This window comes from Manis javanica, chromosome 9 (genome assembly GCF_040802235.1).
Source record: "Manis javanica isolate MJ-LG chromosome 9, MJ_LKY, whole genome shotgun sequence".
Taxonomy (NCBI): Eukaryota; Metazoa; Chordata; class Mammalia; order Pholidota; family Manidae; genus Manis; species Manis javanica.
Genome location: NC_133164.1, coordinates 18,498,654 through 18,517,950, shown reverse-complemented (window position 1 = coordinate 18,517,950; position 19,297 = coordinate 18,498,654).

Below are 19,297 nucleotides of genomic sequence, written 5' to 3'. Positions count from 1 at the left end.
AGAAAGTAACTACTGTAGATCCTCCCATTCTAAGAGGGAAGGAAGGAAGAGGCGCCAGAGCAGGCACTAGTCAGTAATTCTGAAATCCAACCTGTTGGCAACGTCTTAAATAGTGATCAATCCCACACCCTGGGAATGTTCTCCGTGGATCTTGTCTCCCTTCTTTGGACTTTGGGTTCTACCCTTTGAATTAGAATATCTTAAACAGAAAATGTAGCCCAGGTTTACAGGTGAGTGATTTTTTTCAGTCTGTTTTCTGCCCATAGTAATTTGGGAGGCCAAAGTATCATTTTTGCTAGGGTGAATAGATACAATATCTTAGATCATCTTTCTGAAGCTACTAATAATAAATAATTTATATATCAAATAATTTATATAGTGCACAGATGTATACTTACATGTACATGCTCACCCTGTTGGCCTTGTGTCCATCTTCAAGTTTGTTTCCCTGTTTACCCACTTAAGCTTGCTGGTTTCATGTTGTGAGTTTCCTGAACTATATTTCCATTCTTATTTATCAGTTTAAGTGCAAAATCACTGTTCTACTGAGATAATTACGTTTTAAGATGTCTGATCTGATCTAAAATGGAAATTCAGAGGGAGATGACGGTGGCCATGATTTGTATTCATTTACATATGGAGCTATAATCCGGAAGAGATGGCTCCTTGCCATCATGACAGGCAAATCTTCCTGAAGACCCTATCTTAGATCTCTCTCAGATAAGAAAATTCACCTTAGGGTAACCAAGACAAATCATCCTAGTTATTTACCAAGCTAATCTCTGAGTATTAGTCTGAGTTTAATGCATGAGCCAGAAAATTGCAAGTAAGGAACTGACATACAAAAGTAAGCTTTTTCAAAGTTGAAACAAGTACCAAGAACAAGTACCAGAATTATAGTAAAAGGTTTATTGGGTGCTTCTGTAGAGCACAAGAGCAGGGGAAGCAGAAGTCGGAGGGAGAGACTTTGAATATGATTCAGCCCTGGTTTCACTGAAGAGAAGCTGGAAAAGAAAAAGAGCAGCTTGGAAAGCCTCAGACTGCTATGTAGCTCTTAAATAGGCTGGCTGGGCTAACGGAGAGGTCGGAAGAGAGACTGCCTGTTAGGGAAGTCCTGCATCGGACCAGCGGCGCGCCCCTCTAGACCCTCTACCATTCCCAGTCATTGGCCTGGAGCAGCCCAGAGATGGCAATGTCTTGCCTTGAGAACTGCAGGATTGCAGCTGGGGCTGTCGGCTAAATTCTGCACCACACAGCAGCTTCTCTCTTAAAAAGGGAAACTTGAAAAATGTAGTCCCTGGTCTGTGCCACAATTATTTCAGAAATTCTTCAAATGTTATGGGCTGTTGATAGGGTTTTCAAGTGCAGCTAAGTGTTTAATATTCTGTAACTTTCTTCTGTTACTCTTTTCAGGACAGAAGAGTAAATATATAACATGTTTCAATTGTATTGAATATAAAACTATTTGAGACAAAGATATTTAAGTTGAATTAATATGGTATCAATTCCCATGTAACAGTTTATATAATCAGGTTTTTGGATTCTAAGTTAATGCCAGAGGTTTCATTCTCCTTACTAAGATCTGGTTTTTATGTGTAGAATCTAATCATTAAAGGTATTGAGGGTAGAGAAAATATTTTTTAATGTATCTTTAACAGGAGAAAGATGAAACGTTTGAAGTTAGTGGTATTATAGTTCTGACTTTTTGAGCGAGATGGTAATTCAAGTAAACACTTATAGAAGGCATAGTTCTGTGTCCCCCCTTCTAATTTGAACACTGAACAAACACTTCTATCCTGTATTCTCCCTCACTGATGAGTCACTGACAGAATACAAAATGACCTTGTTTGAACCAGTATGTGCACATTGCCAAAACATACGTAAAGATGTTTAAATAGTTTCTAAATTAAGGTAAGGGATTGTTTTCCATTTGCTTATTCTTCAAGCACTTTTTTATTCTCTGTTCTGCACTTTTTTTAAAACTTACTGTAAATTAATCTCAGCTGCTGGGAGAAAGCAAAAGAGAGTAAATCTCCGTGGTCATCATCCATGTTTTTTACACCACTGAAATTATATATACAGTTAGGTTTGCTTTACACATATTTGACTTCAGTTATCAATGAATGTATTCGTTAGATGAAGCCACTTCTGCAGCCATGTAATACACTCGGAGTTATTTAACTCTGCTGTCAGTACTGTAAAAATCCCAGCTGAGCTTTCTCAGAGACACTACTTGCTGTTTCAGCAGAAATATTGCACTGACTCCCGGGAGCTTTCCTTTTCTCCTTTCTGAACAACCAGAACTTAAAACATTGCAAATTTTTGAATAAGAAAAATGTATAGGGAAAGAAGATGCTATAATGATCCCCTCCTAGAGCAGAAGGAGGAATTATTGCTTTGTGAAACTGTAAGGCAAGGCTACTATGGTAATTAGCAATAGGGCACATACGTACTTAGGCAGCAAAACCTTAGCAAGATCGCGAGACTGCCGTTTGGCTCCATCTTACTTAATTGTCTTCTACTGATGATTTCTACCCACAGCCATGTGCTCCTTGTGCTCAGAGGTCATGCTGGTTAAAGGGCAAAGTAAAAATGATACTAAAATCCTAAATGCCAGAGAAGACCAGGATTTCCGCTATGCAGATGTTCATCACCCCACCCAGAGACCGAGCAAGTTCTCACCTATTCTTCTCTTCAATAAGATCAGAGAAGTAGGATTAGACGACATGCTAAATACGATGTCAAGAATCTATTAAGATGCTAGCTTTAGAAAATAAAAAATCAACAACTAAAAAAATAAGCTGAGAGTAGCTATTGGTTAAATTGTATGTCTATATTTATACATATTATGAAACTTCAGAAAGAATTGAATGTATGTACACTGCATGGCAATTAATAAATACCAGTAGTATTTTAATCAGTTTATATGCATTTATATGAAACGTCTTGTACACATTTATATTATTGTGTTAAAGAAATAGGACTCACATTACATATTTGAAATGCACATGTATCCCAGTTAAAGTCATTCACCTTGGTTCTTAATCTCATCTAATTGTGTTTACTATGTTGTTTGGGGGCAGGTCTCAGTCTTTCTTGATCTCATTTTCTACACTTGTAAAGTAGGAGAGAGATTTAAAATCAGTTCCAGCGTTTAAGAAGACAACTGAAATTTGGAATACACTCTTTCATGGGGTTATTATAAGAATAGGTAGAAAGACCATTTCCTAAAACTGTGAAGTTGTACCTACCTAGAAAGAAACTATCTTTTTTTCTGTGGGTTCATAGTTCATAGAATATGCTTTCTTGGCTGCCTTAACTGACCACTAAAGATCTTTTCAACAATTCCTAGAGAATTTCTTAACATAGACTATTATAAAGCAACAGAATTATAAGTTGCAGAGTGAAATAAACATTGATAGCTAATTTAGTTTATTTAATCCTATATTTCACACTATATATTTTTTTACAGCAGAAATCTTTACTTTCACTTTGTTTTAATCATGTCACTAATCTCAGAAAAACACACTGATCCATTTGGAGTGAAGCAAATACATTTAGAGTATTCAAGAAGAGAATTGAAGCAAAATTTAACCTTAAGGAGAATAAGTTTGGCTGTGTATTAGCTAGAATAGAATAAGCTTCACTAACAAACAGACCTAAGTAGTATAAACACTAAATATGGAGAACATGTTTTCACTCCATTAATAATCCTGCTACAGGGACCTGGAGGATCTTTATGGGGGTCAGACACTGAGACTACCTTAGGACCCTGTAACCACGCTGACCTTGTCCTTGGATTCATCTGCTCAGGAAGAGAAAGTTGGGGGGTGGTGCAGCATCTTTGACACATTGGCCTGGCCTGGATATTTCATAAAACATATGCAATGTTCTTTTGCCTAATAGCATGGATAACATAACTGTAAATAGGACTATGTGCCAAGAAAAAGGGCAGAGAGATTATGTTGAGTAAGTGTCAGTCACTGCAGGCAGAACATCATTACAAATGTGGGACTTAATGATTATACACAAACTGGAGTCTAGAGCAGCAGCAGGGCTCAGCTACAGGTTCCTTGTATTTGTAAAGATGATGTTTGAAGTCTAAAAATCTTTGTCAGGCAGGGTTACCACAGAAATTATACAATACTGGTACCAGAAGTAAAGTGTCTCAGTAATGGCAGCCAGGTCTAATTTAGCTTATGGGGGGGGTGGAATTCATTATTTTTTATTAAATATATATATATATATACATATATATATATGTATATATATATATAATTTTATAAAAAGATTAGTCTCATGCAAAGTTAATATATTAAAAAACTCAGGTGTTAAGTTTCTTTTTGTTTTCTATTATTTTTCTCATGTTGTTTTATTTATATTGGTAAGTAATGTGTAAAAATAAATTACCATCTAATGAACTAGTGAAAGTTTACACAGAAAAAGGAAATAATATACCTTTAACATCCATTAGTATATTGTAACTAGCCCATTTTTATTTTGAGGTTAATTCTTATATTAAACGATTAGATCAGGCACTGCGATTCTAATTTCCCGTGCTGTGTGGTAAGCTGCCATTTGTTACATCTGTTTGCATTAGTCGTTTTGGCTCATAATGCATGGTAAATTCAGGAATAACTAAAGCTCGGCCATAAAATGTGGTAGGAAAGTGTGATGAATCATTACATTATTTTTTATTAGTCCATCTGGATGATGATTGTATTGATTTATGTATTCTTTTTAAGATATTGAAATCACGGTACAATAATCTCCTGGGAAGAATAAGTTGTTGGTGAGAAATCACTTTAAAAAAGAAATATTTATGCAATTTCCAAATGATTTACACAGTTCCAAAATGTAAAATCTAATAACATTTGTGGCCTTCAAAAGATTCATTATTTACATAAAGTTCTATACAAAAATGTTAAGATTGTCAGATATAATACTCTAGTTTATTGAAGTAACTGATAATTTTTAAGCAAAGTTTTTCTGTCCTATGGCACAATCAATCACACATCTAGAAAATACCTTGTAGCTCATAGTACAAAACAAATAACTGGCACTTAAGGCCTTAGGATTAGAACAATATAATCTATAAATAAGCATTAACTAGAGCTCAAGTAACAGTTCTGTTTATTAGTATTTGTTGAGCAGTTTGGCTCTATGGTAAAGATAGGATAAGTCCATCAAAATCTGTCCTATGTTTCTCCTAAAGAATTGCAAGAGTCAGTGTTTAATTGGGAACTTGGTAATACACAGTAGTTACCTTATTCTGCAGACATTATTGAAACTTAGTGTGACACTGACCAGTGGAATATAAACAAAAGTGCTGAATGCAACTTCCTGGAGTTTCCAAGTGTGACTTTCTGCTTGTCCTTGCTGCTTGGAATGCGGATAAGGAAACCTGGGGTTGGAACTGACCCTTTGGGCCCTGAAGAAACTCTGGGAATGGAAGTTAACACATGGTGAGGGCCCGACCTCTGCCACTTTATGTGGGAGAGAAATAATTTTATTTCAGTCTCCTAGGTCTCTCATTAACAGCTGAAAGAAGTCTTAATCAATGCAGTGTATAACATAGATTGGTAAGGCATAGCTTTTAGATCCATCAATTAAGTTGTACCAGTTACCTACATATGACTCGGTCATTAAAGACAATGTGAAGTCTGTCCTAGACAGTTATTGAAAGAGAGGGGAGGAGGAGAAAAGGAAGACAGGTACAAATCAATGATTTCTCTTTCACTATTTGTGACCTTTGAATAAATTGCAACATTTCTGAAAAGTTAGCTAAATATTTGTATTAGTTAATTAACTACATGCTGGGACCCAAATGACAGTGATATATTAATTATAAGGAAATGATTGATTCCTTTCAAGTCTTTTACAACATGCGTTGGTTTACTTTAACCTGTCACAAGTTTAAACTTGTAATACTGCCAAACACAATACCTTTTCTTTACTACATGAGAAGTGAAATGGGAATGTCTATTTTTTTTAGGTATCCTTAATGCAAGGCTACTTGGGCATTAGTGGTTATTAAACACAGTTTGTAGTCACAGTATACACACAAGTAGATCAGTTATTTAAAGCTTCAAGTTAATAAATAAAAATACAGACTAATACTTGCCCCATCATTTATTATTATTATTATTATTATTATTATTACTACTACTAATATTTGATATTTAGTACCATATCTTACATATTTTGAAATCCAGCGTAGTAATCTGTGGTTTGCTGTGATATTTAAATATGCACATTTTTAATCTTAACCATTAGAATAATACTTTCTTGAAGAAACAAGAGATTAAGGCGGGAATGAAAGAGAAAGCCCTTGCTTACAACTTTAAAAATATGAAGAAAAGAACAAAAATCTAGAAATAATCACTATAGAATGCCCAAGGAGGAGAAATATTGATTATGGTGGATGTAAGTTTCTAATTACAAGAATTATTATTCTGTAATAGTGTAACAATAACTTATCAGGTTTAAAACGGCAGAGACATAGAGATACATACGGAAACATGTACAAATATGTGTGAATTCCTAGTAATGCAAAGTTTTAGAAGAGCTTACAGCAAGAATGTGTAAACCCGAATATCAAAATATGCGTAAGAATTATGACACAGACCAGGGAAAAGAATCGTTGGTATAAAAACTAAATAATGGTTTGAAAAATAACCATATACTCTATCTTTACTTTTTATTGAAGACATAATTAAATTATTAATTTTATAACATTAATTGATAAAATACTGGTATGTTAATATTTCAAATATAGTAACATAAATCCTTGCCTCATTTTGCCAACCATTGCCAGATTTTGGGGGCCTTCTTTCATCTGCTACATGCCAGATGGTGTTATAAAGTTCAAGCATGTGAAAAAGAAACTTGAACACACACAGTAAAAATGCAAGAAAAAACCCTTACTATTAGAGAACACTTACATATTTATTGGGTGCACTAAAAAGTAACAAAAATGTATAAGCAAGATATATGAAAGATCCAGGGTGAATTGCAATCATCCATTATAGAACAGGGGGAGTGTCAGAGTTTCTAATTATAAATTCTTCAATAGAAGCAACTTCTGATAAAATGTCTGATAAATGTTTTTTTCAACTAAATACCTGTGTCTTCTCATCTATTTGTTGTGCCTTTCCACTAAATAGGAAGTCGGCCATTATTCTTTTAGATGAGCACCTTAGGCTTTTCAAAAGATAATTGCCAATTAACCTCTTTGTGCCTCTGGTTCTCTCATGTGCCAAAGTAGGCAGATAATAATACATAACTCTGAATTTTTGTTGTGAAGATAAAGGACTGAGCGAATGTTTGCTAAAGTAACTAGAATGTGTTTATCACACAGGAGGGGCTCGGTTGTTATTAAAGTCCCTCTTGTTCTGTTGACACACAAAAAAATGTAATCTAATTTAGGCTTATATAAGGCCAAAGTGTCCAGATAAGGTGTCTTATGATTGATACAAATATAAAATTTTTGAACTCTAAGTTTGGCATTTTTATGTACAAGGAACAACAGATTATACTGAAAGATAGCAGAAGTTCTGAATTAAGACAACAAATGCTTGAGTCTGGGCTTGATCACAGGCCAACATTTTAATGTTGAAAGAATAGCCCTTGGCCTCTCCAACCAAGCCATTTTCTGTTCATTTCTGTGATGTTTAAATATGTGCGTCTTCTAATACTTAACCATTAAAATAATACTTTTCTGAGGAAACAAGATATTAAGGATGGAATTTCTAATTTCTAAAGTTGGGTTAATGATAATTTCACTGATACTAAGAATTAAATAAGATGATTTCTAAAAAGGAGTTAGAATGATTCTAGCACATATAGAAGTATTAGTAGTAATAATTAGTAGTAATTATAAAGTGTCATTAGCTAATATTAGTAGTAATAATTGTAGCATAAGAAAATACTGTCTACTGAAAGAAGGGCAATAAAGATTATCCTCATGATAATCATGTAGAAACTACAGGAAATAAGAAAAAGGGATGATAAAATGATCCTATTATGATTAATTTTGATGCTTTGATGCTCAGCCCAGGATCCATCTAGAATATCTCCTGCCCAAAACGAGGAACAGAGACTCATTCCTTTAGAATCATGGGGCCCTGAGTTCTAGTGCTTTAAATCATGTGGCTTTTTAGAAAATTTATTATTATTGAGGTCTGAAAGTTTCCTGGACTGTCTAGTGTTATGTGATGACAAAGCCAGGGCGGGGAATCCTGATGTGAAACATCTCCTCTAAGGTACTGTGGGGACTCGGGCGGCTATGCTGCTCTTCATAGGGGTTACTACAGTGGAATTTTGTCATAGGGGAGAGAGATTCAGTTCAAGTCCCCTACCACAAAACCCCACAAGTTATTAGAGTCCCTGTTCCTGAATATAGTCTAACTTAGAGTCTTCAACAAGTGTTAGAATAATTCTTTCCTTTATAGGGTTGCCAGTCACAAAGCTGGGAATAAAGGAGAATCACAGAGTTTAGGAAAGTTTTTTAACCGAAGTGTTATATTATATATATGTACATATATATTATTTCTAATAAATATATAGTAATAAAATATTTCCCATTGCAACACATACCTAGTTTCAATAAACCACCTTTTCAGATATGCATGAACATCACCTTAGCAAACTCAATTCCTTTGAGGAAGTAAAGGGAATTTATTTGGAAGATGAAAATATGCAATGTGTTTTCCTGATTTAAAAAAATAGCAGTATATCTAAGAATTCAGGCTGAGGCACAGAGATTTGCAAAGTATTTTTTGGTTCTTGTTGAAAGCTTTAACCTAGAATGCCCAGTCCAGAAATCAAGAGCCTTACTTCAGCTCTGTTCATGGATGCATCCACTCCCTTAGATTCTCATTTACTGGCTTAGCAAGTTGGTATTTTAACTTGCTCCTTTGGGTTTAGTGAACTGGCTCAACAACAAGCACTGTTACATGCATAGACCCCTTCGAAAAATCTAGAACCTTCAGTGGACTGAGAAGAGGCAGAAGCCAAATAATGAGAGCAGAAGCCTGAAGCCAATAGAGAGAATACAGTGATGGAGAAAAAACTGAGAACAGGAGTTTTGAGAAACAGACTGAAAGATATAAAGGAAGATAAATTTCTGGGGGTGGGGAGAAAGGCATCATGGAACCACTGAATTTTAGCCTCCTTCTCCTCATCACCACCACAGAGTAGTTTGGTGATGAGATGAGCAGTGAAGCAGTCTGGGAAACACACAGCCACACACACAGTCCAGAAAGCACAGCCTTGGCTCTAAATTGTGTGCCTCAGAAGACTTTTTAAAAGTAGTATGGTTTTAGGACAATTAAGGCAGTACATTTGAAATCCATGTACGCCTTGCCTTGGTCTTTTTATTTCCTTCCTTCCTTCTTTATTTTTTTAATTGATTTTTTAAATTGAAATGTAGGTGATATACAATATTATAATAGTTTTAGGTGTACAGCATGTGACTCGACAATTATATTATCACAAAATGCTCACATTATATGCATCACAAAATGCTCACCATCTTAAGTGTACCTTCCTTCCTTTCTTGTAACCACAAATGCAGATATTCAGTCTTTCCCCCTTCCATGTAAGCCCAAGAAATGGGGCTGTTCGGGGTCCTGGGTTAGGCATTTGCTGCTGGGAATTCAGTGATGCAGAGTAAAGTTTACTATTTTGTTCCACATGAGATGGGAATGAGCTTAAAGCCAGAACTGAGATGTCAAAGGGCTCCTTTCCTCCTAAACTCATGAAAAAAATAATAATAAATACAAATACAAATAGGAATTTGAAATACAGAAATACATAAATAGAAACAAATAGCATTGCTGACCACTGTAGGCTTATAAGAAGTGCAAGAACAGGGAGATTTGAGACATACTCAAATATCCACCAGAGTGGAGCAAATTTGGGGATTCCTCAGAGCCCTCTCTCCACTAGGACTGGTGAGGTGATCTTTATCCTCCAAACGACCCATCCTTCCTTCTTTATCCTTTGACACCTTTTCAGGTTCATGAGCCTTGATTGTTTTCTGATAGTCTCACCAGTGACAGCAAAATTGGGGGTAGGATTCTTGTCCAGAATCACTAAGCCACAGACACATGCACATTGTTACCCTGAGTGCACACTTTCCTCCATGCAGCCCTCTCTGGCTTTGGTTACAGGGCTGCTCAAGCCAGGCTCTCACCTTCTGCCCTTTCAGATAAGCTGTAGACACATCTGCGTCTTCTAAGGGCCATGGACATGGTCAGCTAACCATGTGTCTCTTACCACCATCCCTGGGCTCAAGGTGGGGAGAGTGTCCCAACATCATGGTGAAGGTAGAAAACAATGCACAGCATTTGGACAAGAACTTCTGAAGAAACCCTCACACTAGAATCTCTTATGAAACCCCCTTTAATGCCCTTCTTCTTACATCAGGGAGTTCTGGGTAGTTTCCGTCATTAAGTCTGTGGTCATTTGACACTGCAGGGTTGTGAGTTTATCAGAGTTCATTTTATTATTAACTATTTTCCATGTGTTCAAAATGCCCTCCACCCAAAATGATGATGATAAGTACTTCATTAAATAAAGGAAGGGGAGAAAGAAGGGAGAGAGAGGACAGAGAAGGCAAAATAAACATAATTAGAGATACCTAGATGTGGCACTAGCTCAGACCACATAATTGACAAGGACCTGTGCACAATGGAAACAGGCCCCTTGTTCAAAATGTTTAAGAATTGCAAGATGGCAACAGAAGAACATTGACTCCTGTGTCATTGAATAGGTCACATGCCTATGAACTGAACTTGCCTGAACAACAGAAAAAATAATCAAATGAATGAGCTTAATAGATCCAGAAATTATACAGAATTTAATATTATTTACAAACATATTCTTGTTCGAACTACAAAATATATTGTTTTAAATTAAATATTTTTTGTTTTATTTATTTTTAGAAGTATTTTATTTTAAAGGTGCCATACTTCCCATTCAATGATGTTCATGAAGAACCACATATTTAGTTGTTTACAAGTTTTCTATGAGAGGAATGTATCTTCATATAATGATTGTGGTGTAATTCACAAATGAGAAATTAATATGTTTTTGGCCTTATGTTTGTAACCTCTTTGTGTGTAAGACATTAGCAAACTTAACTTTTAAACTCTCTATGCCAGAAATTTTTACTCTGAAAGGCATGTAGACTCTGATAAAAGAAACTTAGGTAGATCTCTAAGGAAAACTTTTATTACTGAGTAGAAATACTCTTAGTTTCTAATACCTTTTCTTAAAACCTTACTAACTCAAATTAGAAATTATACCTTGCCATGAATGTAGCAATCACTTTCCATCTACACACACAGTGATTTTTCTTCCCTCATAAGTTTTCTCCTTAATATTATTGCTTCTGCTCTACCTGTTAATACTTGTTTGCAGGAAACTAGTTTTGGGTTTATTGGTTCTTTGTCTGCCATCTCTATTAATATCTCACAGCTATTATTTTTTATTCTTTTGCCTTTTCCTAAGAATAACCAAATCTGTCATCTACTTCACTTAATCAGTGTTACAGACCCCAAATTTAGTTTCCTTGCAAGTAGGTGATACCTTACCCATTTCTCTTTTGTTTTCATTTTAAACTGTGCTCTTTTGTATTATTAACCTATTTTGTTGTCTACCATTGTCCTTTTTTTTTTGGAAGTGAATGCACTTTTATTTTAATAGATTCTGCCCTGTTGCCTTCTTTTTCATTTTTTTTCAGTAAGGGATCGTTGATATACAACCTTATGAAGGTGTCACATGAACAGCATTGTGGTTTCAGCATTTACCCATATTATCCAGCCCTCACCCCCACTGCTGCAGTCACTGTCTGACCATTGTTCTTATAGCAGTGTATGTACACCTGTTTGATAGGGACCAATTGTTCTTACATTCTATTGATAAATCTAAAGATTTGTGGAATCTTCTGCATTGGTCAATAAATCTTTTTAGATCTATGCTCTTCTTTCACTTATCTTCACATTTCCATCCTTCCTTTATTTCCCTTTACTTTGAAATGTGTTGGATTCAACAAGCATATGTCTCATGTTTGATTTGTCTCCTTCACTACCATCTTCCAGTGTTCATACTGATCCACCTTTAGGGTTTTCTCATGACTTGTGTGAGTGGAATGCTCTGGCCTGACACTCTGTATGCTTCTGTATTTAAGAGTCCCAGTTGAGCAAGATGTCAGATTGATGTCTAAGACTTCAGTTCAAACACCTACTTTCCAGAGACATTTACCCAGTACATTTCCTCACAAATAATAATAATAATAATAATAATAATAATAATAATAATAATAATATCTTCTCATATTCTCACTGCATTGTTATCAAGCAATATGAACTGATGAAAAACATGGGCAAAAAATCCACAGCCTGTTCTACTGAAAGGTTTTTGCTGTCCTCTACTCATCACTGCTTCTCTTCCTCTTGGAAATTCTGTCTTCCAGGATAGAAATCACAACATGATTGCCTCCCTACTTCCTTCACTTTCTCTTCTTTGAATATTTTGGAAGCAACTGGGGTTTAATTTGCTGGTACAGGACTGAAGTCTTTGAGTAGACTTGAGAGATTGAGTAGGAAGATACGGCATGTCTCACTTTTCCCTGCTGTTTGCTTTTGAGTTGTGACCTTACACAGCATAAGATAAAACAAGATAATTTGTATTTCCTTTATTTGTACTGTTTTGATTTCTATTAATCCTTTTTAATATGCACTGAGGGTACTCACCATTTCCCTATTTTAGTTTCTGGTCTAATTTTGTCATAGAGCCTGTATTTTGTCTTGCATCTTCAGTATTTTTTAGGAGATGGTGCAATGTGCTTAATTTATAGTTCCTCTGTCAACTTCATTATGACTAGCTGTGTCCAATTATAATCCAGTTTTAGTATAGATGACATTTACCTGAATGAACATGGAAGTTTAGTCTCTCACATTACATCTCCCAGAAACACAAATGCATCAGTTACAGTGAATCATTTGAATCAATTTGAGATATTAATAGAGATGGCAGGTAATAGTGAATCATTTGAATCAAATTGATTGTTGCTAGTGATGACTGTTCAAATTCAAGTCTTTGAGATTTTTAAGTGTGAACATGACTTAATCTCAGTAAACTTTTAGAAATAGTACCTTGGCAAAAGTCTGGTACAATGAGGAGTGGAAAAATACAGGCAGAAATACTTCTGTTAGGCTGTATTAGATTAACCTAGAAGATAAGGGACTGGGCCAAGAGAGCGGCTGTGAGAAAAAGGAGAAAATGATTAGATATTAGTAGAAATTTGTGATTCATTGAAAGGTAAGTGAAAGTGATGTTCATAACAACATAAGGTTTTTTGAAAATTCTAACTGATACGGAGGATTAAATTATGAAAGCCATTTTATTAATCCAATATCATAGTACTTAACCTTTAGTCATTTTGTCTTAGTTCGGGCTGCTATGACAAAGTTTCATGGCTTATAAACAACAGAAATGTATTTCTCAGTTCTGTAGGCTGGAGGTCCAAATCAAGGTACCAGCTCGGTCATTCCAGTGAGACTCCTCTCCCAGACTGCAGACGCAGACGTCTCAGTGTGTTCTCATATGGCGGAAGCCAAAAGAGGAAGCAAGTCTCTTATAAGGGCATTAAACCACTCATGAGGGCTGCACCTTCATGCCCTCATCTGTCTAATCTCCTCCCAAAGGCCCCACTTCCTGGTACCACCACATTCAGGGATAGTATGATATAGTATGATCGTAGCATATGAATTTGGGGGGGACACAAACATTCAGGCATTAACACATTACTTTTACAAAAAAAAGTATTCATGAACATAACTCCAAAAGCCATCTCTGAAAGGCTATGAAATTCATAAGATTACATCAAGAGAGAGAAAAGTCTATGGTCATATGAAATGCACAGTTTGAGTCACAGTCCCCCTCAATAATAGTCATATAAAGCAAGCACACCTTGAAGTTCAGAAAACAAACTGAATTCTGGTAACAGATTCTTCAAGTATTCTTAGAAAACAAAAGGGTTATTTTGAGAGTTAAATAATGAATCATTGATTAATGCAATGGTCAATGACTGAAATAAACTTTGGGTTATTCTATATATTAAGCATTAAAATATAATTTGGTTCCAAATTTTATTCTTGTATTTTAGAATCAGTCCACAATATAATTGTTTGGAATATTTTTTACCCTAAAATAACTGCATTAGTTAAAGTTATAAATTTATTTTCAAAGGTGCTAATGTTATTACTTAACAAATTCTTAGCCAGTATTGTCAGATTTTCTAATCATGACTAAGTTCCATCAAGTCTAAAGTAAATCCCATGCTTGGTGATGGAAGATTAATGAGGTTTTCTGTGTGTGTGTGTGTCTGTATGTGATATGATTATTTTCTTTACTTTCAATTTTCTAGCCTAATAGTTTCCAGAGTCTAGAGGCAAGCAAGTTCTACTTCCAAAATATTCACATAACAGCCACAGTCATGCTCATTTCAATATTGTTGGGACTTAAAGGGGCTTGACAAATAATACAATTTTTTTTCACACTATGTGATGTATTTATCTGGGATAGTTCTTTTCCACCCTTCACCTTCACATGGAGAGAAGCTCCCATTAGGACATTATCCCAGACATTGTCATGCCTCTTCTCTCACTTCCAGTGGGGAAGAAATAAATTATCTGATGGATGAATTTGGTAAGACGAACAGAGAATGTTCAAGTCCTATTGACTTTCCTTGGAATCTGTCTTCTGCAAACAGTTCTACAAACCCTACTCTAATTTTCACAAGTTATAGTCACCAAAGAGGTTGGCCAATGATGGGGATATAAGTATAATTTGAAGATATCCACAGACCTGAGGCACATTTTCAAAATAATTTTACTGACATAAACTGCTGTTTTCATTTCTAGCTGTTCTTATTTATGATTCGATTTCAAATCTGGGTGAGGGTAAAAAGGATAACAGCATTATCTATGGAACCCTCAAACCTCCAACACATGGCATTGAACTTTAGAACACGAATTCTGTCCTCTGTTCTTACAGTCCATTCTACTATAAAAAGGGACAACCACTCAGTCTGGTCATATTAGAAGAGAGTAAAAGGAATACCAGTTGGAAAAGGCAAATATCAAGGATTTAAAAACATAAATCTCATTTTTTAGTGTTACTGGTTGGCACATATTATCAATGTTCTCTCATTGTTATCTCTCTGATGACTTTACTTTTTTAAATTATGGGGTTTGACCAGATGACCTTACGGTTTTCCTAAACTCTGAAGTCCTTTCTAAATCTCAATGAAATCTTTTCTTTTTTTATTAGTTTTATTTTGGTATCATTAATCTACAATTACATGAAGGACATTATGTTTACAAGGCTCCCCCCTTCACCAAGTTCCCCCCACATACCCGTTCACAGTCACTGTCCATAAACATAGTATGATGCTGTAAAACCACTACTTGTCTTCTCTGTGTTGCACAGCCCTCCCCATGCCCCCACAACACTATACATGCTAATCATAATGCCCCCTTTCTTTTTTCCCGCCCTTATCCCTCCCTTCCCACCTATCCTCCACAGTCCCTTTCCCTTTGGTAACCGTTAGTCCATTCTTGGGTTCTGTGATTCTGCTGCTGTTTTGTTCCTTCAGTTTTCTTTTGTTCTTATACTCTACAGATGAGTGAGATCATTTGGTACTTGTCTTTCTCCACCTGGCTTATTTCACTGAGCATAATACCCTCTAGCTCCATCCATGTTGTTGCAAATGGTAGGATCTGTTTTTTTTCTTATAGCTGAGTAATATTCCATTGTTTATATGTACCACATCTTCTTTATCCATTCATCTACTGACGGACATTTAGGTTGCTTCCATATCTTGGCTATTGTAAATAGTGCAGCGATAAACGTAGGGATGCATCTGTCTTTTTCAAACCAGAGTGCTGCATTCTTGGGGTAAATTCCTAGAAGTGGAATTCCTGGGTCAAATGGTATTTCTATTTTGAGCATTTTGAGGAACCTCCATACTGCTTTCCACAATGGTTGAACTAATTTACATTCCCACCAGCAGTGTAGGAGGGTTCCCTTTTCTCCACAACCTCGCCAACATTTGTTGTTGTTTGTCTTTTGGATGGTAGCCATCCTGACTGGTGTGAGGTGATATCTCATTGTGGTTTTAATTTGCATTTCTCTGATGACAAATGATGTGGAGCATCTTTTCATGTGTCTGTTGGCCATCTGAATTTCTTTAGAGAACTGTCTATTTAGCTCCTCTGCCCATTTTTTAATTGGATTATTTGCTTTTTGTTTGTTGAGGTGTGTGAGCTCTTTATGTATTTTGGATGTCAACCCTTTATCAGATCTGACATTTATTATTACATTCTCCCATACTGTAGGATACCTTTTTGTTCTCTTGATGGTGTCCTTTGCTGTACAGAAGCTTTTCAGCTTGATGTAGTCCCATTTGTTCATTTTTGCTTTTGTTTCCCTTGCCCGGGGAGATATGTTCAAGAAGAGGTCACTCATGTTTATGTCTAAGAGATTTTTGCCTATGTTTTTTTCTAAGAGTTTTTTGGTTTCATGACTTACATTCAAGTCTTTGATCCATTTCGAATTTACTTTTGTGTATGGGGTTAGACAGTGATCCAGTTTCATTCTCTTACATGTAGCTGTCCAGCTTTGCCAGCACCATCTGTTGAAGAGACTCTCATTTGCCCATTGTATGTCCATGGCCCCTTTATCAAATATTAGGTGACCATATATGTTTGGGTTAATGTTTGGAGTCTCTATTCTGTTCCATTGGTCTGTGGCTCTGTTCTTGTGCCAGTACCCAATTGTCTGGATTACTGTGGCTTTGTAGTAGAGCTTGAAATTGGGGAGTGAGATACCCCCACTTTATTCTTCCTTCTCAGGATTGCTTTAGCTAGTCGAGGTCTTTGGTGTTTCCGTACGAATTTTTGAACTATTTGTTCCAGTCCATTGAAGAATGCTGTTGGTAGTTTGATAGGGATTGCATCAAATCTGTATATTGCTTTGGGCAGGATGGCCATTTTGACGATATTAATTCTTCCTAGCCAGGAGCATGGGATGAGTTTCCATTTGTTAGTGACCTCTTTAATTTCTCTTAAGAGTGTCCTATAGTTTTCAGGGTATAGGTCTTTCACTTCCTTGGTTAGGTTTATTCCTAGGTATTTTGTTCTTTTTGATGCTCTTGTGAATGGAACTGTCTTCCTGATTTCTCTTTCTATTAGTTTATTGTTAGTGTATAGGAAAGACACAGATTTCTGTTTGTTAATTTTGTATCCTGAATCTTTGCTGAATTCCGATATTAGCTCTAGTAGTTTTGGAGTGGAGTCTTTTGGGTTTTTTATGTACAATATCATGTCATCTGCAAATAGTGACAGTTTAACTTCTTCTTTACCAATATGGATTCCACGTATTTATTTGTTTTGTCTAATTGTTGTGGCTAGGACCTCCAGTACTATGTTGAATAACAGTGGGGAAAGTGGACATCCCTGTCTTGTTCCTGATCGCAGAGGAAAAGCTTTCAGCTTCTTGCTGTTCAGTATGATGTTGGCTGTGGGTTTATCATATACGGCCTTTATTATGTTGAGCTACTTGCCCTCTATGCCCATTTTGTTGAGAGTTTTTACCATGAATGGATGTTGAATTTTGTCAAATGCTTTTTCAGCATCTATGGAGATGATCATGTGGATTTTGTCTTTCTTTTTGTTGATGTGGTGGATGATGTTGATGGATTTTTTAATGTTGTACCATCCTTGCATCCCTGGGATGAATCCCACTTGGTCATGGTGTATGATCCTTTTGATGTATTTTTGAATTCGGTTTGCTAATATTTTGTTGAGTATTTTTGGATCTACATTTATCAGGGATATTGTTCTGTAGCTTTCTTTTTTTGTGGGTCTTTGCCTGGTTTTGGTATTAGGGTGGTGTTGGCTTCATAGAATGATTTTGGGAGTATTCCATCCTCTTCTATTTTTTGGAAAACTTTAAGGAGAATGGGTATTATGTCTTCTCTGTATGTCTGATAAAATTCCGAGGTAAATCCATCTGGCCCAGGGGTTTTGTTCTTTGGTAGTTTTTTGATTACTGCTTCAATTTCGTTGCTGGTAATTGGTCTGTTTAGATTTTCTGTTTGTTTCTGGGTCAGTCTTGGAAGGTTGTATTTTTCTAGGAAGTTGTCCATTTCTCCTAGGTTTCCCAGCTTGTTAGCATATAGGTTTTCATAGTACTCTCTAATAATTCTTTGTATTTCTGTGGGGTCTGTTGTGATTTCCTTTCTCAATTCTGATTCTGTTGGTGTGTGTTGACTCTCTTTTCCTCTTAATAAGTCTGGCTAGAGGCTTATCTATTTTGTTTATTTTCTCAAAGAACCAGCTCTTGGTTTCATTGATTTTTGCTATTGTTTTATTCTTCTCAATTTTATTTATTTCTTCTCTGATCTTTATTATGTCCCTCCTTCTGCTGACCTTAGGCCTCATTTGTTCTTCTTTTTCCAATTTCGATAATTGTGACATTAGACAATTCATTTGGACTTGTTCTTCCTTCTTTAAATATGCCTGGATCACTATATACTTTCCTCTTAAGAGTGCTTTTGCTTCATCCCACAGTACTAGGGGCTTTGTGTTGTTGTTGTTGTTGTTTGTTTCCATATATTGCTGTATCTCCATTTTAATTTCATCATTGATCCATTGATTATTTAGGAGCATGTTGTTAAGCCTCCATGTGTTTGTGAGCCTTTTTGCTTTCTTTGTACAATTTATTTCAAGTTTTATGCCTTTGTGGTCTGAAAAGTTGGTTGGTAGGATTTCAATCTTTTGGAATTTACCAAGGCTCCTTTTGTGGCCTAGTATGTTGTCTATTTTGGAGAATGTTCCATGTGCACTTGAGAAGAATGTGTATCCTGTTGCTTTTGGAGGTAGAGTTCTGTTGATGTCTATTAGATCCATCTGTTCTATTGTGTCATTCAGTACCTCTGTGTCCTTACTTATTTTCTGTCTGGTGGATCTGTCCTTTGGAGTGAGTGGTGTGTTTAAGTCTCCCAAAATGAATGCATTGCATTCTATTTTCTCCTTTAATTCTGTTAGTATTTGCTTCACATATGTTGGTGCTCCTATTGGGTGCATATATATTTATAATGGTTATATCCTCTTGTTGGACTGAGCCCTTTATCATTATGTAATGTACTTCTTTATCTTTTGTTACTTTCTTTATTTTGAAGTCTAAACTCTATTTTGTCTGATACTAGTATTGCAACACCTGC